We start from the raw sequence: 24,839 nt of genomic DNA, 5'->3' as shown, positions 1-24,839 counted from the left end.
TTTGACAATCTGGAAATTATTCCTTTAAACCATTCATGCCAAAGTCACCCTTAAAAATCTTGGCAGCAACTATCAAAGAAATAACAGATTCAGGTGAGAATCATCAACAAGGGCTAGAACTCTGATGAGGAATAAGATAATTACAGAGCTTCAAATTATCTCCCCACAAAATATTAGTGAATTACCCATTAAGTACTAAGTATAAAATACTTAGAAATAAACTTTACAGTGAGGAACACACACACATATATAGAAGAAGTATATATATTTCAGGAAATCCCCCAATCTGAAACAGAGATAAAACAGAAACACAAAGATAGTCCATGGTGTCTGATATCCATCTCCAGTATTCTTCATTGAGTAAAATGTTGATGACTCTTGTTCAGTGCATCCAAGGGAATAATCTCTGTCCTGGTTAGGACTGGTTTCTTCTTGCATATCTTCAATCATAATATGATCTGATTTCTCTTGTATTCTATGATGTGCATTTTCTGATTCATGGCCTTTACTGTGAAATATTTGTCTTTATCAGTTGATTTTTGCTACAGACTTTGCTTTGCTCCCATTGACTTGGAAAATGATGGATATAATTGTACCATGTCGTAGTTCTGTTTTCAACTAGAGTCCTCTGTTTCTGTCCAGATTCCCTACCTAAATATTTTCCCTATGGCAATGATTTGAAATTGTTACTGTTTAAATAAAAGAAGGCAAATTGGTTTTATATCACTAACTGATCAGTAACAGAACTCTTGGTGTCCTCTGCTAGGGAAGATTTTGAAGCCCTTTCTGGGCTCAATGAGAAAGAGTGCCATGGTTGTTTAGTGAGGTTTGCTACAGCCTCTAGAAGAAAGACAACGATAAACGCTTGGTATGTGGAGTAAGCAGCCTATGCAATGGTTCACAATGATCTCCTTCCCAGTATTCATCTCCATGGGGGTGGGCCATAATGTCTTGCTTGGAATAAAAAATATGGCAAAGGTGATGGAATGTCACTTCTGTGGTTAGGTTACAAAAGACTATGACTTCCATCTTGCTGCAGATGTTCTTTCTGCTGGCTTTGATGAAGAAAGCTGCCATGCTGAAGAGGCTCATGTAACAAGGAACTGAGGGTGGCCTCCAGGTAACAGCCAGCAAAGAACTGAAGCTCTCACCCCAACAGCCCTTGAGGAATGGTATCCTGCCTTCAGGCGAGACTCTAGCACTTCATTACACACAGCCATGTCAGAGACCAAAGATCCTAAGGTAGAGCTTCCAACAAAGTGTGCTGGATTTCTGTGGATTCCTGACCCACAGAAACTGTGCAAAAATAATTATGCATTGTTTTAAGCTGATAAGTTTTGGAGGTAATTTGTTAATTCAGCAGTGTGTAACTAATACATCATGTATTTACCAATCCTAGTTTAATCACTTTATGTACTTTATTGTATAGCAGAAAAATAGTAGGAGCAGCATCATACACATAGCCAGCAGCAAAAATACAGCTGAATTTAAGAGAAATAATCCATAACTTATCAAGATCAATCACAAGGATGCAAGACATGGCAATCAGAGGTTATTTAATGGAGAGGCAAACCGTTTTGGAGAACTCAGACAACTTTGAATTCAACTGTTTTGCCATTCAGTTCAATGTAGCTCATAATAGTCTCTACTTCTCTTATCCTAGCACTTAGTTCAGTGGGATTCCTTGTTTAATTATCCCTCTTCTTCACCAGAACATAGGTTTAACACGGACAGGGACTCTGTCTCTTTCAATCACTATTATAGTGCCCATACCTGGCCTAGTTCTTGGCACATATTAGGCTTCCAATAAGCATTTGTTGAATGAATAGATGTTAGTGTTTCAGTGCATGTCAATAAGTCACAAAATATTGCTACACATTTTAGAAAAATAAGCACAAGAAATAGTTATAATAAAGATTTTCTTAGTGCTTAAAGGAAGTAAGTCTTAGTATCTGGCCAGTTCACTCATTTAGGGCATCTAATTCCCTGACAATGCCAGTTAAATGGAACATTACTGTAATAGGTACCATTAATTATTCATTGCTAACACAGTGTGCAAGGTCAAATGAAATCTGATGGAAAATCTCACCATTGTGGAAAAATCACTTGCTGATTATTATCACAACTTTTACTGCTGCAGAATAGAGCTTATCTCCTTCCAGTGTGTTCTATGGGGACCATAGTCACTAAGCTCATCTCAAGGAAAGTAAGGCAATTTTATTTTATCTGATTGCACATTTCTCTGCTGCTAGGAATTTCTTTAATCTTGTAAATTATATACCTTATATATATATATGATTTATCAGAATAAGGAAATTTAATCTTTATGTTATATATTATATATATTTTTTACAAGATTAAGGAAATTTTATAAGAGTAAGGAAATCTAATATATAATTTACATATTATATATAATTTATGATTAAGGAAATTTATTAAATTTCCTTTATATATATATAATTTACCAGATTAAGGAAGTTTATAAGATTAAGGACTTACATGCATATGAACTATTATAAACAGAGAAAAGGAAATAAGTTATGGTAAGATAGAAGCAGAATAAATGAAAAATAAGTTATTTGTGAAAGAGAAATAGAATGCCGGTGTCACCAAATTTTAGAGGTCTATCCCTGAACTACCTAGTGTAAGCTAACCAGCATAAAACCCAGAACCTACATCAAGGGGATGAGTTTAGCATTTGTTTGATGGCAAAATGGGAAATGGTGGTGACGTCTTTATTCAGTAAGAATGAGAAATAGTATTTAGGTTTCTCCTGTTGCTCTGTGTCGAGAAGGATTCTGAGGACCGGTGGAGGATCATTATGATTGATTAAAGATGGCACCGAGTAACGGAGCAGATGTACTAATCAGTGCATCTGTGAGTCTTAGATTTCTCTGATATAATACAATTTGTTTCAGGGTAAATTGCGACTCAGTGAAATCCAATTATGATTTATTTTCCTTATTGCCATAGTATGAACAGACCTGTTTCTGGATTCAAGGATTTTATTTTCTTAAACCTCTGCGCTTCTAGCCTAGGCTTGGCTTATATTTACTTTCAACAGGTTATTTCAGCTTAGGGAATGATTTCAGGCTCTGAAATGTTATCAAGTTTCCCATGAGTGAAAAACAAAGCTCATAAAAATGAATCATTTTTCAAAGGTGACAGAAACCACTGATGCCTCTGGCTTATGTGTTTGCATTTCACCATAAAGCAATAACTATATGTCCACTGGTGATTTGCTTTAATCTTAAGATAAATAAAACCTGTTGGAGCGGAAACTGAGAATAGGGTGGTCAAAGGGGTAAACAGTATTGCTAGTACTTTGTTCTCACATTGCTCATGATTTCTTGGGGCATTTAGCCATTCACTAACCTAAACTAGTGCACTAAGCCTCTTAAAAAATAAAAATGTATATCAAGAGACAAACTGATCCGGAAACACTTTATGAAATGAATATCAAACTTGTAACATGCAGATTGCATAGAGATGGTGACTATTTTTAGATATCCTCAGCCTGAAAAATCCATTTTCCTCACTCCTTTGTGAAACTTGAGCTGGCCTGACACCCTGAGAGTGCAGACCGTAGGTTCCTTCCATTTGGCAACTCCACAAATGGCTTGGACTTCAGTTTCCTCCACAGTTCACACTAATTACACTGACTCTGTAGAGCCCCTGCTCCTTCCTTTCAGATGTGTAATAAATACCTTCTCCAAGGACCTGCCTTCTCTTTATCACTATGTACCAAGTCCTTCCACTCCTTGGGCTGCTGGTCCATAATTTACATATTAATTTAATAAAAATGTATTGAGTGGCTGGTAATGCTAGGTAGGTGCTAAAGATAACAGTGGTAAAGATTGTAGATGACGGAGGTAAAAATATAGAGCATTTAAACAACATGATTAGCAAGAATAATCTAGTGGACACATATATAACAGTATTACTAATAACTGAAATAAACTTTTTTTGTGCATACACACAACATACATAAAATCTGAACATATACTGGAGCATAAAGCAAGCGTCAAACAAATTTTAAGCATTTGGTACCACACTGGCAAATGGTATGCTAGTAAACTACCTCTGTGGGAAAGAAAAAAAAAAAAAGCCTTGATTTGCAGCAATTCCCTATTTCATGGCATTAACACTTCTACCATAGCTGATTTCAAGCTACCAATGGCTTAATGATGGGTTTGCAAAATTCCTGAATCTTTAACAATCAGATGTTGTGAGTCAATATGAGTTGGTTGTAGTACTTTCTGACTATAAAAATAAGGCCAGCCATTAATTTAAAAAGTATAACTCGCTCTCCCCCTCATTTGTTTGGATATTGAAAGCATATTTCTGCAGCTCAAAGGTCAAATAAACTATAATGGGTATTCAAACTGAGTGATAGTGAACATACTGTATAGGAAAACTCATGGGATGCAACAAAAATGTTCTTCAAAGAATTTTTTTTTTTTTTTTTTTTTTTTTTAAGGCAGAATTTCACTCTCTGTCACCCAGGCTGGAGTGTAGTGGTGCAATCTCAGCTCACTGCAACCTCCATTTCCCGGGTTCAAGCAATTCTCCTGCCTCAGCCTCTTCAGTAACTGGGATTACCGTTGTGCACCACCACACCCAGCTAATTTTTGTATTTTTAGTAGAGATGGGGTTTCACTATGTTGGTCAAGCTGGTCTCTAACTCCTGACCTCAGGTGATCCACCCGCCTTGGCCTCCTAAAGTGTTGGGATTACAGGTGTGAGCCACTGCGTCCGGCCTACTTCAAGGGAAATTTGCATCCTTAAATGATTACATTTAAAAACAGAAAAAGTAGAAAACAAATTAGCTAAAATTCAACTGAAATAAAATAACACAAATGAATAATAAGCCAAAAAGCTGAAGAAAATAAAATAAGGGACATAATAATAGAAAGGTCAGACTTCAATGAAAGATAACACAAAGCATAATAGAGATCCTCCCCATCAACAGATACTAGTTGGTTTACTAAAGTGATATAATTTAACTTCCTATAAGGTCAATCAAGTTGAAAGAAAACCCAAACAAAATAATTAAAAAGGGGCATTATAGATTCATCAGAAATTAAAAATACAATATAAGATTAGTATGAATGATTTTATGCCAATAACCTTAAATAATTTAGATGAAATAGATACATTTTTAGACAAGTATAAGTTACCCAAAGTGATTCAAGAATCAGAAAATATAAATGGTCCCATGCATTAGCTATCTATTGCTGTGTAACTACCAACCTGCCAGTCAATGACTTAAAATGACAAATATTTATTATTGCTCAGAAATCCATACGTCAGTTGGATTGTTTCTCTGTCTCAGTGAGGCTGACTAGCAGACTGCAGGTTAGGTCGGTGGCTCTGTGGATCGAAGTTGGGCTCACTCTCAAATATGCTTCGAGGGCAGTTGGCTGTAGGCCTAGTAGAGTGTGGCCTCAGCTGAGACAAACTGCTTGACCACTAGATGGTCTTTCATCCTCCAACAGGCTAGGTAGGGCTTGTTCCTGGGCTGGTGGCAGGGTTCTAATGCAATGAGCAGAAGCACAAAAGGCCTCTTGCAAAACAGGGACAGTGGAAGAATTGCATTCTATTGGCTAAGAAATTCACAAGGCTAGTCCAGATTCAAAAAAAAATGAGGAAATAGACACTTTCTCTTTAGTGAGAGGGCATGGATGTAGAGAATAATGGAGAACTGCAACCATTCTTGTAATCTACCACATCCTAAAATCATCAAAGATGTTGATTCAGCAGTTAGAAAGTCTTCTCACCAGGAAAACACCAGGCCAGATGCTTTCTCTGGCAAGTTCTACCAAACATTCAAAGAACAGACAAATTCAATCATATGAAATCTCTTCAAAAATAGAAAAAGGACTATGTCATAACTCATTTTTATGAGGCTGCTAAAGCCCAGGCACCAAAACTAGACAAGAACAGTATGAGAGAAGAAAATAATGGCCCAAATGCATTAAAGATCATAAACACAGAATTTAAAGCACAAATTAAAGAAACTAAATCTGTCAAAGTACAAAGAAAGAGGATGCACAACAGCCAAGAGTTTATTTTAGGAAAGCAAGGCTGGTTCAACCTTGGAAAAATCTATTAATTGGCTATATTAACAAAATATAGGAAATAAACTCCACTAGATTAAAAAAAAGCACTAAATAAAATTCAACAAACATTTATGGTTAAAAAATAATGGTAAATATTAAGAATAGGCTTGAGGCTAGGAGTTTGAGACCAGCCTGAGCAATACTGAGACTCTATCTCTACAAAAAAATATAAATTTTTTAAAATTAGGAAAAAAAGAATGGAAAGGAACTTTCTTTTTTTCTTTTTTTTTTTTTTTTTTTTTGAGACGGAGTCTCGCTCTGTCGCCCAGGCTGGAGTGCAGTGGCGCAATCTCGGCTTACTGCAAGCTCTGCCTCCTGGGTTCACGTCATTCTCCTGCCTCAGCCTCCCGAGTAGCTGGGACTACAGGCGCTCGCCACTGCGCCCAGCTAATTTTTTCTATTTTTAGTAGAGACGGGGTTTCACCATGGTCTCGATCTCCTGACCTTGTGATCCGCCCGCCTCGGCCTCCCAAAGTGCTGGGATTACAGGCTTGAGCCACCGCGCCCGGCCCGGAAAGGAACTTTCTTAACAAAACCAAACAGTATCTACCAAAACCTATAACCAAACATCAGTCTTCATGTTGAAATGTTAAAAGCATTTATTTTACAACCAGAATCAAAAAAAGACTGACAGTTATTTTATTAAACACTGTTTTGGAGTTCCTAGCTTATGCAATAAAATAAGAAAAGTAAATAAACATATAAATATTAGAAAGGAAGAAACCAAACTCTCATTATCTGCAGATATTATATATGTCTATGCAGAAAGCAAACTTATAAAAAAATCATAATTAGATATAAGAATTTAGCAAGTTTGTGGAATATTATATCTATATACAGCTAATTACATTTCTGTATAATAGCAATAAAGAAAAAATGTAAGCAAGGTCCTGATTATCATAGCAAGATATCTTCTAACTATTTATTTATTTTAGAAACAAACATAATGAAATATATATAAGATCTGATGAAGAAAATTATAAAGTGAAAGCATTAAAAGCATTGAATGAGGTGGTGGTGGTGGTGGGGAATTAAGAAATGTTGATCAAAGGGTGAAAACTTTCAGTTTTAAGATGAATGAGTTCTGTGATCTAATGTGCAGCAGGATGACTATAGTTAATAATACTGTATTGCTTACTTGAAATTTGCTAAGAGTAAATATTAAGTGTCTACACACACACACATGCACACGATAACTAAGTGTGATGATGGATATGTTAATTAATTTGATTGTTCATTTCACAATATATACATATATCAAATCATCACATTGTATGTACACCTTGCATGTACAATTCTTATTGTCAATAAAGCTAGGGGGGAAAAAGCATTGGATAACCTAAATAAATACAGAGTTAGTTCCTATTTATGCATATACTCAACATTTTAAAGATGGTAAGTCTTCTTAAATTAATATGTAGAATCAAAGTAATTCCAATGAAAATGTCCAAACAGGTTTATTTTTGTTTTCTATTTATTTTTAGTGGAATTTGACAGTCTGTTTCAGAAACTTACCTAGAACAGTAAAGGTCAAGAATTAGCAAGACATTACTTAAGAAACAAATTAGTGAAGGGGACTTGTCACAACACATATCAAGACTATATAAAATAAGGCCGGGCGCGGTGGCTCACGTCTGTAATCCCAGCACTTTGGGAGGCCAAGACGGGTGGATCACTTGAGGCCAGGAGTTTGAGACCAGCCTGGCCACCATGGCAAAGCCCTGTCTCTAGTAAAAATACAAAAATTAGCTGGGAATGGTGGCACATGCCTGTAACCCCAGCTACTTGGGAGGCTGAGGCACAAGAATCACTTGAACCTGGGAGGCAGAGGTTGCAATGAGCCAAGACTGTGCCACTGCACTCCAGCCTGGGCAACAGAGTAAGAATCTGTCTCAAAAAAAAAACAAAACAAAACAAACAAACAAACAAAAAAACACTATATGAAATAAAACAGTGTATTACTGACCCCGGGGTTAGTCAGAAGACCACAGAAATGTACCAGACAGCATCTATGTGGGGCCAATGGCAGAGAAATGGGCTATTTAGCAATTGATATTAGAACACTTATTCATATGGAAAGAAAAAGAAATTGCACGCCTACCTCACAACTTGCATCAGAGTCAATTCCAGATGCATCGGGGACTTAAATGTGAAAGGCAAAACTTTAATAATTTTAGGAAGAAATAAAAAAGCATATCTCCATGACCCATGGAGGTAGGGAATGATTTCCTAAGCAAGAAACAAAAAGCACAAAATATAAAGAAAAAGATTGGTCAGTCTGACTCATTAAAATGAATTGTGCTCATTTTAATGAGCAGAAAGGAAGTGAAAAGCCAAGCCGAAAAACTGGAAGAAGATATTTGCAATACCCAGAACCAAGAAGGGGTTAATATGCAAACTACAGAACGCAAACCCAGGAGAACCTATGCTGATAAGTTAATCAGAGAAGCCCTCTTTGAGGAGTGACGTGGAAGCAGAGATCACAAGGATGAGAAGGGAGGAAGAGCACTCCAGTTGGAGAAAAAATTAAATTCAAAGGCTTGAGGCGGAGACCAGAGATCAGAGACCAGCGCACCTGGAAGAGAGAAAGTAAGGGAGAGGCAGGACATGGGCTTGGAGAGGTAGACAAAGGCCACAGCAAGCAGGATGGTACAATGAGAAGCCAATAAAGGGTGTAATGGAGCACACCTGGCTGCTATGTAAAGCATGGATGAGGGGCTGAGGTTACAAGCAGGGAGACCACAGAACCTCTAGAATCGAGTACAGGAGCTTTCACTGAATCTCAGAGCAGCAGATGCAGCGTCTTCATTAAGGGCATGAACTCTGGAGCTAGACTGCCTGGATTCCTATCCTTGCTCTGCTTTTTGTAAGCTCTTTGACCTTGGGCAAATGACTTTGGCTTTCTGTGCCTCAGTTTCCCAATCTTCAGAAGGAGGTAATAATAGTGCCAAGTGTTCTTAATCATTTTTATGCCTCAAATCCCTTGGCAGTCTGCTGAAGCCTTCTCAAGAAAAAAAAAAAAAAATTAATCATAAAATAAAATACATAGGATTCCCAAAAAACCCAAATATATCTAAATATAGTTATCAGCCAGGAACGGTGGTTGTAATCCCAGTGCTTTGGGAGGCCAAGGTGAGAGAAGCACTAGAGGCCAAGAGTTTCAGACCAGCCTGGGCAACATAGTGAGACCCCATCTCTTTCTATTAAAAAAGAAAACTACCATAATTTTCAAGTTGTGATGAGAAAAAGATGATATTTCAAGGCATCTACAACAACTGTAATGTGATACCAAAAAAAAAAAAAATTAACTTCTCCAGGTTATAAAGTCTCAGGTACCACTAATTCAATGATGTGGTTTGTTGCCTATGTTCTTAATGGAAGGAAATGTTAGATTTTGGTTAGAGGTTACTGAAAATAAAGAAGTGTTTTCTACCTCCCATTCAAGTTGAAGGACTCTCTGAATTCTAACCACTAACCCATTGGACATCCATGGATCCCAGGATAAAAACCCCTGTTTCTAGACAGAAGTTCTTCTAATAACAGCTGGCATAAAGTCACTTTAGTTATTGTTGTTGTCATGGTCATTGCCATCATTTTAGGAGGTGGCATGGATAATCATGAAGTTTTTCTACTACGTTGGGGCAGACGGCTTTGCCACATACTAGCACTGTAACCTGGGCAAGGCAGGTGCCTCCTTGAGCTTGGTGTCCCTCATGGTGCTTCTCCTGGAGACCCTGACAAGAGAGCTATGGAAGGGAAGAGCCAGGAGAAAAGGAGGAGACCATTTCCGGACACATCCTGCCAGTTATCGTTCCAGCCTGACGCAGATCATTATTTATAAACTATAACTACTCATTCTCTGGATTTCATTGCTCATTAAGAGCTGAGTGTAACATCTTTAATTAGAGTCAGGAGTTGGATGCATGAGAAAGAGAGACAGAAAACATCTGAAATTCTGAATCTAAAATAAAACTCTTTAAATGGATTATTTTTGTAAGAAAAATCTTTAGATACTGATTGGGGAAAAATCTTTGTTGTCTTTTTGTTGTTGTTGTTGTTGTTGTTTGGTTGAATTTTGAATTTTGAGCCTGTGAAGTTTGTTCTGAATCCAGGGGCTCCATAATTCAGGGTTTGTCTGCTTCCTTGCAAAACCAGCCTTCCTGAGTTCTACGAGATGTTTGTATTTATACTCTTGACGTTTAAAATATTTTCATATCTCCTATCTCTACTATCTTACTTCTTCCCAAAGGACTTACGGGCTAGATGTGATCAACTTTTGCTTGAGTTAGCCAGAGAAGGTGCATTTTGCTTGTAATGTACATTTCTTTGCTGCAGGACTTCTCAGAGCCTCTATATGGTAATGTGCAATAGGAAGTCCAGACAGGGGACAAAGTAGTCGACATATCTCAAACTTGTGTGACCTGCTTTTTTATCTATAGAATTTCTCACAGGGCTAGTGAGAAAATGCTATCTTAGATAAACACTTTAAAAGGAAATATTTTTCTTAGGAAGTGTTTGCAGTCACTGTAATTATCAAACAACAAAAAAGCAGGGAAAGTAGGGGGTATGACAGGGGGTATGACAGGCTGAATCCAGAATGGGGACAGAGCTGCCCTAGGAGGATCCCATAGATTAAAAAAAAAAAAAATCATCTTACCTGCCTTATTTAACTTGGGATTGTTTATAAAGGTGAAATCACATTCCCAGGTGACCTGCTGCGGTTTCAGAGCCATTTGTTAGGCCCTGGGTCCTCTGGAACCACTCAGGACTGTGGCCCCACCTCTGAGGTTGGCCTCTATAGCTGTACTGAATGGCCTGTACATATCAGCTCTCTTTTCTTCCTTCCCACATTTCTTCAAGGCCTACCCTGCCCCCGCCCACAGAGGTGCTATTTGCCAAGACTGTTTGTCTAAACCAGATGGTTTAGAAAAAGCCGGCCACTTGGAGCACAGGAGGCATGGGTGTTAACAACGCAAGTGATGTTGGGCTGTAGTATCTGGGCTGTCTGAAACCCAAGGCTCTATCTCCACCCAACATGAAATGAAGTGGTGGCAGAACCTTTCCCAGATGGGGCCTGGGCCGAGAGGATGACACAGTGGATTAAAAGGAGATTTTGGTTTCCCTTAAGCATAGCTGTAAACTTGCATCTCACTTGCTAGAAACAAGACATCAGTATTTTGAAGGGCATGTATTCATCCATCAAACCAACTTTAACTTACTATCTAGACCAGCGTTTCTCAACTGAGGATGATGTTGCCACCTTCCCACAGGGGACATTGGGCAATGTCTGCAGACATTTTATTCACACGTTGTCACAATATAGGGAGGTGTGACTGGCATGTGGGAGGCAGAGCCCAGGGATGCTGCCAAACATGTGCAATGCACAGCACAGCCTCCACAGCAAAACGTCATCTAGTCCCAGATGTCAGGAATGCCTATATAAAGCACTTAAAATGATGCAGTTTTACTATTATTGCTCTGTAAAAGGCACTTGAGTTTGCCCCTGGAAGACAGGAAGTTGACAGATACAGATAGACCTGGACATGCCAGGCAGTGCAGTATGTATGGCCAATGGTTGGGAGTTTGTCGAAGAGACAGAATATAAAAATATGGCCTTTCATCTTGTACAGAGTCTAGAACGGTGCTGTCCAATAGGACTTTCTACAACGATAGAGATGTTCCATATCTACTGTACAATATGGTAGCCACTAACCACACATGGTTATTGAGCACTTGAAATGCGGTTAGTGCAACCAAGGAACTGAATTTTTAATTACAAAAATGTTGTGGGGTACACATACAATTTTGTTACATGCAAAGATTGCATAGTGATTAGGTCAGAGCTTTTAGGGTATCCATCATCTGAATAATGTACATTGTATCCATTAACTAATTTCTCATCATCCATCCCCCTCTTACCTCATTACCCTTCCAAGTCTCCACTGTCCATCATTCCACTATGTCCATGTGTACACATTTTTTAGCACCTATTTCTGAGTGACTTTCTGTGCCTGCTTGTTCCACTTAAGATGATGACCTCCAGTTCCATCCACGTTGCTGCAAAGATACAATTTCATTCTTTTTTATGGCTGAATAGTATTCTGTTATGTACATATATCACCTTTTCTTGATCCACTTATAGCATTTTAAATTTTATTTAATTTTAATGAATTAAAATTAAGATACTGCACATGGCTAGTGGCTACCACATTGGACAGAGCAGGTTTAGAAGACAAGATGGTGTTGATGCAGACAAAATATTGATAACATATGACATTGGATTGGGGGGGGGTCCCAGTTGGGGTACAGGAAATGAGGGGAGGAAGATATCACTTCTGACCAGGCACTTCATGGAAGAGATACTGGGAAAGCTTGACCCAAGGTGAGTAGGTTTTTGATGGCAGAAAATGGGACCAGTAAGGGAGAGCAAATTCCAGGCAGGGGAAGCCACGTGGGCAAAGACATAGGCAGGGACGTAGGAAGACAGCAGGGCCTGTCTGCATGGATGAAGGACAGGTCATAAGACAATAATACCAGACCATACAACAACTGTCATTCGAACTAGGCAGCGTCAAAACTAGTTACTCTTGGGAGTCCGAGGCAGGCGGATCATGAGGTCAGGAGTTCAAGACGAGCCTGGCAAAGATGGTAAAACCACATCTCTACTAAAAATATAAAAATTAGCCGGGCATGGTGCCGGGCACCTGTAATCCCAGCTACTAGGGAGGTTGAGGCAGAGAATTGCTTAAACCTGGGAGGCAGAGGTTGCCGTGAGCCAAGATCATGCCATTGCACTCTAGCCTGGGTGACAGAGTGAGACTCTGTCTCAAAAACAAACAGACAAACAAAAAACCTAGTTTCTCGACAACATACCTGCTGTAAGCCCAGGACACTCAGACATGAAATGGAGAGAAGTGACTTGGAAAATTTAAAAAGTGCTATTTTATGGGACAAATTCTTACTGAATCCACCAGAAAGTGGTAGATGTGGGTCTTGAACTCAGGTCTATGTGACTTGAAGCACAATGTTTTCCACTCTGCCCCATGAAGGCACCAGGTCTATGTGTGGGCACAGAAGTTGTAGAATCTACTATGAGAAGTTGGAAAAGCTCTAAATACAAATTTTGACAATTTGGCAATTTGCCTTAAGCTGCTCTGGTTTCTGGAACCCAGTTAATGATGGGATGACATGGTAGAAAATATTGATGAGGATAACTGGCACTACAAAACTCCTGCAGACACTCAGACATTGCCTCAAACTTTCCCCAGAAATCTACAAATTATTGTGACTCTACCAAGCAATACTTATTTAGTAGCTGCTGAGGCTGAACTAACAGTGGCAATTGTTTTGGGGATTTCACTACCGGGGGGGACAGAGAATCCCCACACAGGAAACCTGAGGTTTGCAATGGGATTTACTGCTGGAGCAAGAAACATTTATCTTCTAACATGGGGAACATCTGCAAGGTGTGCCAAATTGCAGTGCTCACTGAAGACACGTAGAGGACGGTCAATAAGGTGAAATTTTCTCATGACAAAATGAAATCATCTTGTGCAAACCAAAAGTCTATCAGTTTTGGTTACTGGCTAGAATCCAGGATTCTTACATAACTCTAGGAAACAACAATGGATCCCCAAACAGGTAGATTTTTGAAGCTGTGTATCTTAGAATGTCTAGCAACATTTTAATTTTGTTTCCATTTTGTTTATCGAAGAGAGATTCCCTCTTTGATAAATAAGATGGAAACAAAAATTTCCTAGTCTCTGGACTGTCTATTAATCTTGAAAGGAAGAAAAAATTAAGAGATGTCTCAAAATAAATATTTAGATGTTAAAAAAGAGAGAAAGAGATACAAACTTCGAATGTATGTTTGAAAACTGAGTACACTGCTCCTGAAAGTTATCCCATAGAAGAGTTAAAAAAATCCAGAAAAACAGGAGCTTTCAATGACATAATCAATCTGTGGATAGTTTAATTCATGATTTTAGCCATGTGGTATTAATACAATAATTTCATAACTTAAAGGAAATTTCAAAGTAGCTTGTAGGTCTCCACTCTAGGACTTAAGGTCTGTAGAGTCTTACTCCAGCTAGAACCTACGGCAAGAACTCTAGGTAACAAGATAGTCATTTTTTACCTCCCGGTTTGTAAAACCCTCAGTCCCTTTCATTTCTCAGACACTTTGGATTAAATAAGATGTGTTTTCAAACTACTTTGTCTCTTAATTTTTAAACCCTTGTTTATTTTAACTTAAATTTAATCCACATGTTTCTGATTCATTTACACTTAACTCATCAAAATGCTGTTTCATAAAAAGTTCTTTGATGTTCAAATTGCCTTTGGAGCTATTTTTAATAAGTTTTTTTTTTTTTAAAGCTTCCCTACTTAGAAACAGAAAGTTCTATTTCATTGCTATTTAATAACTAGGGCTCCACAGTGTTGGGTTCAGTTCATTATTTAAATAAAATAATGTATGTAAAATGCTTCATAAATTCTAAAGCAATTGCTGTCTGTTAGTGATTACAGCTGCTATTGTTATTGCAACCATGCAGAGGGTCACATGGAGGATTGAGGTTTCTTCTTCCCCAAGTTTGCTGAACTAGAACATCTTGTAGCTCTCTTTCATTTAAAACATTTTCTTATTCTAGGACTTTCTCATTCTTAGTAACAAGTCCAATAAACACATCAAATAACTGTTAAAAGAATAAAAAATTTTGTCAGCTTGAGAGCCACCCATATACAAATTGAACCCCTTTTAGTTGAGGTCTCACTTGGACCTACAGGCTGACCCTCCATGGGGTTGAGTGTCCGGTTGGCTGTCATTGACTTCGGGATCAGGGGGCTTCTCAGTGTATTATTTGCATGAATTGATAGATTTTGACAGAAAAATGATTCACTCAAAAGGAAGCTTTGTGAGCAGGCACTGGGGCAGGAGTTGGGGGTGGATAAGCAGGCAAGGTGGGGTCTGTTCCTCGGTTCCATGTATGCATTCCAAGCCTCGTGGAGAGCTGCATGGAAAAGCTGCAGCTGTTTACAAGGGGGGCTCTGGGAGATGTGGGCACATAAGGCGCTGCTTAGCTAGTTCTGGGCAGAACTCAGCCCTGCCCTGGCCTTATGGGAGTCCCTATATGTTGATGATAGTGTCTGGTGGAATAGTGCGGCAAGGGTGGCTGAGATTCTGTTTCCTGGCAGGACACGGCAGAGAAGTTTTGGCAATATCCTGTTTTGGCAATAACCAGTTGCCTGTATGATTATCACCCAGTTAAACCTGGCTTAAGTGCATGTGAGCCTCCCTGGGGTTCCCAGAAACACTTTGGGGTGTATGTGTGTGTGTGTGTGTGTGTATGAGGAGGAGGGGTTCCCATGTATCTCTCTGACCTCATTCCTCGCTGGAATCTGCTCAGGCCCGAGGCCATTCAGGTTACATGTGAACATAGCAAAATGGCCGTTCTGTTGCTCTGTACTCACAGTTGTGCGGAAGGCCTCCGCTGCTCTCACACAAGTGAACAGGAGCGCTTTGTCTCCTGGAAGCTGACCCTGATCCTGTGTGTGAAGCATAGACTTTCAGCTTTTGCATGCTCTCCCCATGGCCCGGCCTGCCGCACACCAGGCTGCCTTGAGGAATTTGGAACCAAACTTGAAAACTCTTTCTCAACAATAGAGGGAACATTGCTTTGCCCTTTCACACATCAGTCTTTCCTGGTGAATGGCTTCCCGGCCTTCTGATTCTTGCCGTATGGAACAATTGGCCCGTTCAGTTAACTTGCCAGCGGTAATCAGTTATTTTCTCCTTGCCATATATTTCAGCCATTCTTTTTGGAGGAGAAAGAAATTAAAGAAACAAAGGGAAGTGGCTATAAAGAACAGAACTGTCAGAATAGCAAGTGTTTGAGTAATTTGTTGGGTCCTTGGTTTAGGGTCGACTGATTTTAGCACTAATTTTGGTTTGGAGTATTTCTTGGGACAAAGAAACCCTATTTGAAACTGCATCTCCATTGAAGATTGTGATTACAAGAGGGGAAATGCTGTGCAATGGAGGTCTTGTTATAATTCCATAACCTAATTGATTATTTTCCCTTCTTTTTTTTAGAATTTGGGTGTCTGTTTGGCTATCTCTCTTTTCATGAAACAAGCCAGATCTTTGACAACACCCACTGAACTCGGTCCATGGCAGACATTGCCCAAAAAACCACCTGGTCCAGCAAAATTGTAATAACTGCTGTGCGGCTTGGTCCACTGGGTCTCTTTTGAAAAAGGGGGAAAATTCCCCAAATGACTAATGTTTTAGGTCCAGTCGCAGTTTTTCATTGTTCTGAAAGCACCTGGTATAACCTGCTTGCTTTCAATTCTTCTGAGAGCCTGAGGATTTGAAATGAAAAGAGAAAACAGAATCCTCTAAGTCCATGGGCAAGGCAATCTGCTCTCATAAAGAAAACACGGAACATTTCCGAACATGTGGCCCGCTCAGCTGCCCTCGTCAGGGTCAGATTTATGTATTTGCTTTGGAATCAAGATTTTTGTACACCAGGCACAATACCTTGGAGTATTTACAGTGTAAGCTATTTTGCTAAAGCAAACAGCTGCACAGAGGCTCCGTAAACCCCCCTGTCCCTAGACACAGGAGCCACAGAACCTTCTCGGTTAGCAGGTGTGTGTCCTACCTAGGAGGAGGTTAACTTTCTTTGGGCCTGACTTCCCGAATGTCTGCATATTTTCCCTTTTTCCAGGATGCGATCTAATGACTTCTGAAAGCATTTGAAAAGGAGATTCTTTACTTATTTTGCCCTCGATAAGAACAGCTAAAAAGGGTTACAGTTATTACAATCTGAGGGGAAGGGCTGGGTTGCTTTAAGAGGAAGCTGTAGATAAAGTCTGAGCTGTGACAAAGACACTTTATCATCGTCTTCTTTTTCTGTTTTTTAGTTCCCCTCCCTCTTTTCTGGCAGAGAGGGTGGAGGTCATGGTCATGAGCAGGAATTTAAAAGGGAAACCAAAGGCAAAAAACAGGAGACTGCTTTTACCCCACGGAATCTCAATGGTAATTTCTGCTTGTGAGACTCCTTGCTGGCTTCCATCAGTGGGAAGGTCAAAATCTGCATATCTACAGACAGGAGTTTAAAAAACAGAGGTGGAATAAGAGGATGGAGTGATTTATTAATTTATTCATTCAACAAATGTTTATTAAGTGCCCACTGGGTATTGGGGCTGAGGTTACTGTGGTAATGGGGTTGGATACCATCCCTTTGAGAGACCAAAGATGTCTCCCTCACTAGCTAACTGCAAAACTTCCACAGTTTCAACCATTTCTTACCCTGGTCTGTCCTCCTGCCTGTATCTTCAAAGTTAGCAGTGTAGTATCTTCAAATCATTCTCTGCTTTTAAAAACTTTTATTTTTTGTAGAGATGGGGTCTCACTATGTTGCCCAGGCTGATCTTAAACTCCTGGCCTCAAGCAATCCTCCCGCCTCATCCTCCCCAAAAAGCTGGGATTACCAGCATGAGCTACATGCACCAGCCTCCTACATCCCTCTAATAAGGACTCTTATGATGACATTAGGTCCATCCACATAATCTGGGATAATCTCCTCATCTCAAGATTCTTGATAATATTTGCAAAATCTCTTTTACCATTTAAGATAACATTTTCACAAATTCTGGGAATATGACATAGGCATCTTGGAAGCCACTCCTCAGGTCACCAAAATTCCATTTTGTGATATTTACCAAGTGGATCCTTAATATATAAACAAAACAGGCCGGGTGCAGTGGCTCATGCCTGTAATCCCAGCACTTTGGGAGGCCCAGGTGGGTGGATAGCTTGAGGTCAGGAGTTCGAGACCAGCCTGACCAACATGGCAAAACCCTGTCTCTATTAAAAATACAAAAATTAGCCAGATGTGGTGACGTGCGCTTATAAACTCAGCTACTTGGGAGGCTGAGGCACGAGAATCACTTGAACCCAGGAGGTGAGGTTGCAGTGAGCCGAGATCACACCCTGCACTCCAGCCTAGGTAACAGAGAGAGACTCTGTTTCAGGGGAAAAAAAAAAAAAAAAGCCAACAAAACAAAACATGACTATTAAAATTCATAAGAGCATATATTAAGTTGAATGTAGATATCTTTTTTACTAATTTCATCAACAAATATTCCTACATATCTGTATGCAAAGCTTTGCCTTATCTTTCCATTGCCAGCTTAAGAAGAGCTCTTCCTTGATGTTGTTTTCTCTACCTTCCTTATGAGGACTGATTCCCCCTTCTCAGCATCTATACAGAGCCTGGCCCAGAGCTGGAACTCTATAACTGTTGACTGACATTACTTCAATGACGTTTCCATGTTTTTTCTCTCTAACAGCCTCTAGGCCACCATTCCTTAAAGCACGTTTCACAAAACACTTGTCTCATGAGATTACGTCACATACAAACAGTTCTATGGTCAAAACATTTCAGGAAACACTACGTATTTTACTCTCTATAATGGAGATTCACAGTAGTGTGCATTAGCTTATTAAAGACTCTGCAAAGTGCTGCGTGTGGCATCGGGTAGGAGTGGGGAGAGGTAATTTAATGTGGCATTTTCCAGATTTACTTGCCAGTGGAATTCCTTTTCCTATAAAATTGATTAACACCACATTTTGAAAAATATTGCTCCAGGGTCCTTGGGGCAAGAACCAAATTGTGTCCTTCTTTGTATCTTTTGTGGCTGGTGTATCCCTGGGATACTGTAGATGCTTAATAAATACATGTTGAATGAATGCATTAAATAATAGGAAAACCAAGTTGATAAGACAAAGTTACTTCTCTCAAGTTGCTAAAAATGAATAAGACATATGTGTAAATAATTATTTATACTACTAGATAAATTAAAAAGTGATCTAAGCTAGGATTGTTAATAAGGAGAAAATCAAATCCAAATGCTGAAAACCAACTTAAGAGTGAAACAGAACTAGGCCAGGTTACTCAAGCCACTCTTTGAACTTTGTGGACTGCCCTCTTTCAGAAAGGAACAAAGAAAATTAGATCTGTGTAGCACAGAGCAGAACAGAAAGGAATAGCTGTCTTCAGATAAAAAATGAAAATTGTTATAGAAAAGATTAAGCTACGATTAAAACTCCAAGTCAGGTCTCTATTGCACTCCGAGTGATGGCTGAGAACCCAGTACTCATGTCCAATTGTGTCTGTGAACCGCAGGCAGTCAGTTTGAGGGAGTGAACCCATAGCTGGCTGCCAAAGGTTGGGCATGAATTTTCCAATCCAAGCCACCATCATTTATCAGAAATGAAGGTTCTCTTGACACAGGAAGCAGGAATGGCCTCGCTCTGAGATGGCGCCAAAGGCCAGGGCAATCACTGATGAACCAGCCATTCCAGCAGCTGCTTCATGGCTTTGCTGGATTCCCCTGTTGGTTGAATTTAAGAGCTAATTCATCCCAGGTCATGAAGTGGTAGCAGGCAATCTTTCCTATGTGTTCTGCCAAAGTCACTAGTTCAAGCAAGAAGAGAAAGAAGCTGGTATAGCTCCATACAAGAGGCAAAGGATTTGGGGGCCACCAGAAAGATTTGGATTTGAATTCTGGCTTTGTCATCTATGACTATATGCAAGTTACTTAACTTCAATGATTCCATGCCTTCAGTTCAGAAATTTGAATATATCTCTACATAGGGTTGTTATAAGTCCTAGAAGTAAAGTTTACAAAGTGTATGTAGTAGTCATTCAATAAACAATAGTAGGATAGCATTTATAATTAACAATGTTTGTTAGTAATATAAAATAATATATAATATTAACATAAAATATTATAATAAAATATGAATAAAGGAAACATAAATAATATTTTATCGGTAAAAAATAGCAGGATAAAATTTGAGTAATTTTGCTTTCTTATACCTCTTTCAGGATTTCTTTTAATTTTATAACTTTGCTCAGTATTTGGGAAGTTGTTCATTCTAGACTCATTGCCTCAGGGAATAGATGAACTAGCAGGAAAGCAAAGAAGAAAGAACCGCTTCCGGACTTTGAGTTTCAAAAGTCAGACAGTGAAGGAATAAAAAGGAAGACTCATGATATAGACTTGCACTGCCCAACATGGTAGCCACCAGCTAGCTGTGGCTATTGAGTGCCTGAAATGTGGCTAGCCTGTGTGATGTAGGTATAAAACGCACACCAGATTTCAAAGACTTAGCGCAAAAGAGAATGTAAAGCTCTTAATTACTGGTGTAGCTGAATGTTTGTGTCCCCCCTCAAAATTTACTTGTTGAAACTTAACCCCTAGGGTGATGGTATTAGGAGGTGGGCCCTTGGGAGGTGATTAGCTCATCAGGATGGAGCCCTCATGTGTGGGATCAGTATCTTTGTTAAAGAAATTTCAGAGAGTTTCTGTGCCCTTCTGCCACTTACGAACCAAGAATCTGTCCCTCACCAGATACCCCTGCCAGTGCCTTGATCTTAGACTTCCAGCCTACGGAACTATGAGAAATAAATTTTTGTCATTCATAAGTCACCTGCGTTATGCTATTTAGTTATAGGAGCCTGAAGGAGCTAAGACAATTATTAATTTTTAAAACTGATTATACATTGAAATGAAAATATTTTATTGAGTTAAGTAAAATGTATTATTACAATTAATTTTATCTGCTTTCTTTCTTCTAAATGTAGCTGCAGAGAATAAACATATGTAGTTTACGACTGTAGCCACATTATATCTCTTTGGAACATCACTGGCCAAGACAATGAAGGAATAGAAAAGACTTGTGGTATAGACAATCGATCCAGTTGAAACCATAGTCCGTCTGAGCAAGGTTTCTTGCTCCTAAAATTAGAAACGAATTCCTGGACTGGGTGAGGAGGGTCAAAGGCATACCATGAGAGCTAAGATGCAGGTTCATTCTTGTGACCTGCATGACCCCTAACTCTCTAGCCTTAGCCCTGGAGAGGAGATGGCATTGTCCCCAGATAGGGTTTTGGGATCAGAGGCAAAGGTACTTGTGCCTCCTTTGCTAGGTAGAGTTCTGATGTGGCAGCAAGATTCCAGAAGAGAGGACTGTATGGTCATCCCAGCAAACCAGGCCTTAACAGCCTCATTACATTTCCCAAGCTCCAGGAGAAGAATTCCCACACATCCCCCAGAGTGGTACAGACATAGCAGAGCAACTGCTAGATTTGAAGAAGCTTGGCAGATAGGATCAGGGGCTGACTCAGCAGGAACCTGAATAGACTGACAACCTAAGAAGATAAAGGATGATGGGAGTCTCTGTACACATGGTCTTAGGCCAAATTCCCTAGAAACAGAGCCGAAGATGGGGATTCTTGTGAAAGTGACTGCTTGAGGTAGTATTCACAGGAGAAACTTGAAAGCAAGAGAGGAAAGCAAACAGAATAGGGCAGGGGAAGAAATCAGGCAGAGACATGGCTTCAGGAGTAAACCAGCCCCTGCCTGATCCCATGGAGAGCCCTGCAGTGTGAAGCTGCATCCCAGAATTTGTTCCATCTTGAGGCACAAAGGCTGAGCTTTTATGCTGCTCCATCAATCATTAGTTACAGAGGGACCTGAAGGGGCCTTTTTCATCATCTTCCAGGCATTTCTAAGAGAAGCGGCTCCAATCAGTGAAGGACAATACTCCTGAGAAGGGTGCAAACCTTCAGCAGCCAGGGGATGAGAGCAGCAGTCTGGGAAAGAGGACTGTGCTGAGCGCCCACAGCATCTGCCACATGGGGAGGAGTCAGCGAGAGAGCAGATGAACCCCCTTCCATTGCCTTGGCACAATGGAAGTCTCATCCTTGGCAATGAGCAACAACTCTCAGGAAAGAGGGAAGATCCTAAGTTGGTAGAAATTAATTTTTTCCCATCCTTGTTGATAGGAGACTTGATATACTAATTAAGGCAAAGAATTAAAAAATAAAATTTTATTTCTTGCATACCTGTGTTATAGATTGAGATTCACTCTTTATTATAATGATTACAAGGTACAGCAAGCTAAATAAAGGTGGGTACAAGATGTATATGAGAAAAAAAGTGTGTCCAATGGCAAATATATATGATTTTCTTATAAAGTAAAAACACGCTGGACATGGTGGCTCATGCCTGTAATCCCAGTGCTTTGGGAGGCTGAGGAGAAAGGATGGCTTGAGGCTAGGAGTTTGAGACCAGCCTGGGCAACACAGTGAGATCCCATCTCCACAAAAAAAAAAAATTGTAAAAATTAGTCAGATGTGGTGGCATGTGGGTGTAGTCCCAGCTACTTGGGAGGCTGAGGCAGGAGGATCGCTTGAACCCAGGAGTTCAAGGTTGCAGTGAACTATGATCACGCCACTGCACTCTAGCCTGGGTGACAGAGAGAGACCCTGTCTCGGAAAAAAAAAAAAAAAAAAAAAAAAAAAGGAAATTAAAAAAAAGTAAAAACAAAAAGAACAAGATTTATAAATCTTGTCCAGTATGGGCTATTGGTAATTCTGGTGAGAAATATTTACACATTCCAGTGGTTACATGATGCAATGTCCAGGTGGATATTAAATGGACTGTGACAAATCTGGAATGATGGTACTGACACTGTAAATATCTCATTAACAGATTGCCTCAACCTATAAAAAAGAAAGCTTTTACTGACTTATTCATGTGGTCACCATATTTGCTAGAGAATTTTACACACATTTAGATGTGTTTAATTCAAGGGAAAAACAATCATCTGGACTAGAGGAAGTAACCAATAGCTCACGGGACTAAAATTTTTCATGTGTGTCATTTAACACGGGTCCACATAACAGGTTTTTCCTGTCTGTATTTGTTTGACAGATTAATTAAATCAATTCCAGTTTACATTTTTTATCCCATTCTAATTTAGAAACCATCAGCTAAGACTTAGAAAGCTCAAAAAAAAAAAAAAAAAAACAAAAAACAAAAAACAAAAAAACCAATAAAAGGCCAAACTCCTAAATGTATGTAAAATATATATATATATATATATATATATGTGTGTATATATATATACACACACACACACAAACTTGGCGGGGCATGGTGGCTCACGTCTGTAATTCCAGTACTTTGGGAGGCTGAGGTGGGCAGATCACAAGGTCAGGAGTTCGAGACCGGCCTGGCTAACATGGTAAAACCCTGCCTCTACTAAAAAAATACAAAAATTAGCCAAGCATGGTGGTGTGTGTCTGTAATCCCAGCTACTCGGGAGGCTGAGGTGGGAGAATTGCTTGAATCCGGGAGGTGGAAGTTGCAGTGAGCTAAGATCGCGCCACTGCACTTCAGCCTGGTTGACAGAGCAAGACTCTGTCTCAAAACAAACAAACACACACATCTGCCAAACGTTTGCCAGCACCGAGGGTACTGGTAAGTTCTTTCAATTTCTCTTCCAAGTGCTCCTGCTCATTATACTACTTTTCCCTTAATTTGATTTAGAACTCGTATGCAGTCTGTACGACGATGTTCTTAATTACTTGCGGCACGATTTTTCTTATTCTATCAGACCATTCGCTTACTTCACTCAATGAATATTTCTGGGGTACCTACCACATGCCAGGTGCTGTGCTAGGCAGCAAGGATCCGGTGGTGCACAAAACAGGTCCTGCTCCTGTCTTCATGAAACTTTTAACAGGTACATGGTCATCAACTGGGCTAACAGAAAACATCAGATTTATATATTTAACCTGGTTTCTTTCTCTGTGTGTGTGTGTGTGTGTGTGTGTTTGACAGAATCTCACTCTGTAGTCCAGGCTGGAGTGTAGTGGTATGGCCACGGCCCACTGTCCCCTCAACTTCCTGGGCTCAAGTGATCCTCCCACCTCGGCCCCCTGAGTAGTTGGGACTATAGGTGCGCATGACCATTCCTGGTAATTAAAATTGTTTTTCTTTTTTTTTTGTAGAGACAGGGTCTCACTATGTTGCCCAGGTTGGTCTCAAATTCCTGGACTCAAGTGATGTTCCTGCCCCAGCCTCCCAAAATGTGGGGTTTACAGGCATGAGCCATCATGCCTGGCCTCTGGTGTTTTTTGTTTAAAGTAATATTTGTAGCTAGTCATAGAAACATTGACTAATATCTACTGTTCATCAAGGCAAGGTACTTAGGGCTTTAAAGATGTCCTCACCATTTCATCCTCACATAACCCACTTATTCCCAGTATAGAGAGGAGGGAATTTGACTCCATGGCCACACAGCAGACCAGGCCCTAACTTCTCTGTTTTTCTTTCTTTTTTTTTTTTAACTTTTCTCTTGAAATTATTTAGTGCTTTGTGTGTATTATCACATCAGTCCTATTCCTTCTGGTTTAAAATCTCCTCTGTTTCTTGGTGGAAATTTTCACCATCTACTCTGACATCCCCTTGACCCTGATGTCACATTGGAAGGGAACTGATAAATCAGTGCCTGCAAGGAACTATGATGGTACCAAACAGAGAATAGAGTCTGTCAATGAAAATCTTTCAGAACTAAAAGTCTGCATCTCTGACAAAGGGCTTTCAGGTGCTATAGCAAAGATGGTTTTTCCATAGTTAAATTTGTTCCTTCTTCCTTAACAATGGAACACTCATTCTTCAGCTGAGATCATGAGCATCATGGATGACATCTCCCAGTTTCCTTTGCAGCTAAGGTAACCATGTGATTAAAGTTTGGCTAATGGTATGCAAGAAGAGCGGTCTGTGCAACTGCCAGGAACTGTGCCCTGAAAGAAAGGTGATGTGTCTTTTTATATCTGTTCCCTTTGGCTAGAACAC

At 39.7% G+C, this 24,839-nt stretch overlaps 1 long non-coding RNA gene across 1 annotated transcript in view; it reads right to left on the bottom strand.

Moving 5' to 3' along the window:
* Nucleotides 1-11,573: 11,573 nt before the first annotated feature.
* The window catches only part of LOC119625876 (uncharacterized), a 123,895-nt gene continuing 110,629 nt past the window's right edge, over nt 11,574-24,839 (bottom strand). The window contains exon 4 of the long non-coding RNA XR_005242074.2: nt 11,574-12,179. This is a non-coding gene — a long non-coding RNA (uncharacterized lncRNA). The remainder of the gene's footprint in view (nt 12,180-24,839) is intronic.

The sequence above is a fragment of the Chlorocebus sabaeus genome, chromosome 22 (assembly GCF_047675955.1).
Source record: "Chlorocebus sabaeus isolate Y175 chromosome 22, mChlSab1.0.hap1, whole genome shotgun sequence".
NCBI lineage: Eukaryota > Metazoa > Chordata > Mammalia > Primates > Cercopithecidae > Chlorocebus > Chlorocebus sabaeus.
Note: the sequence above shows the minus strand (reverse complement) of the source record. Positions and strands in the feature narration are given on the sequence as shown.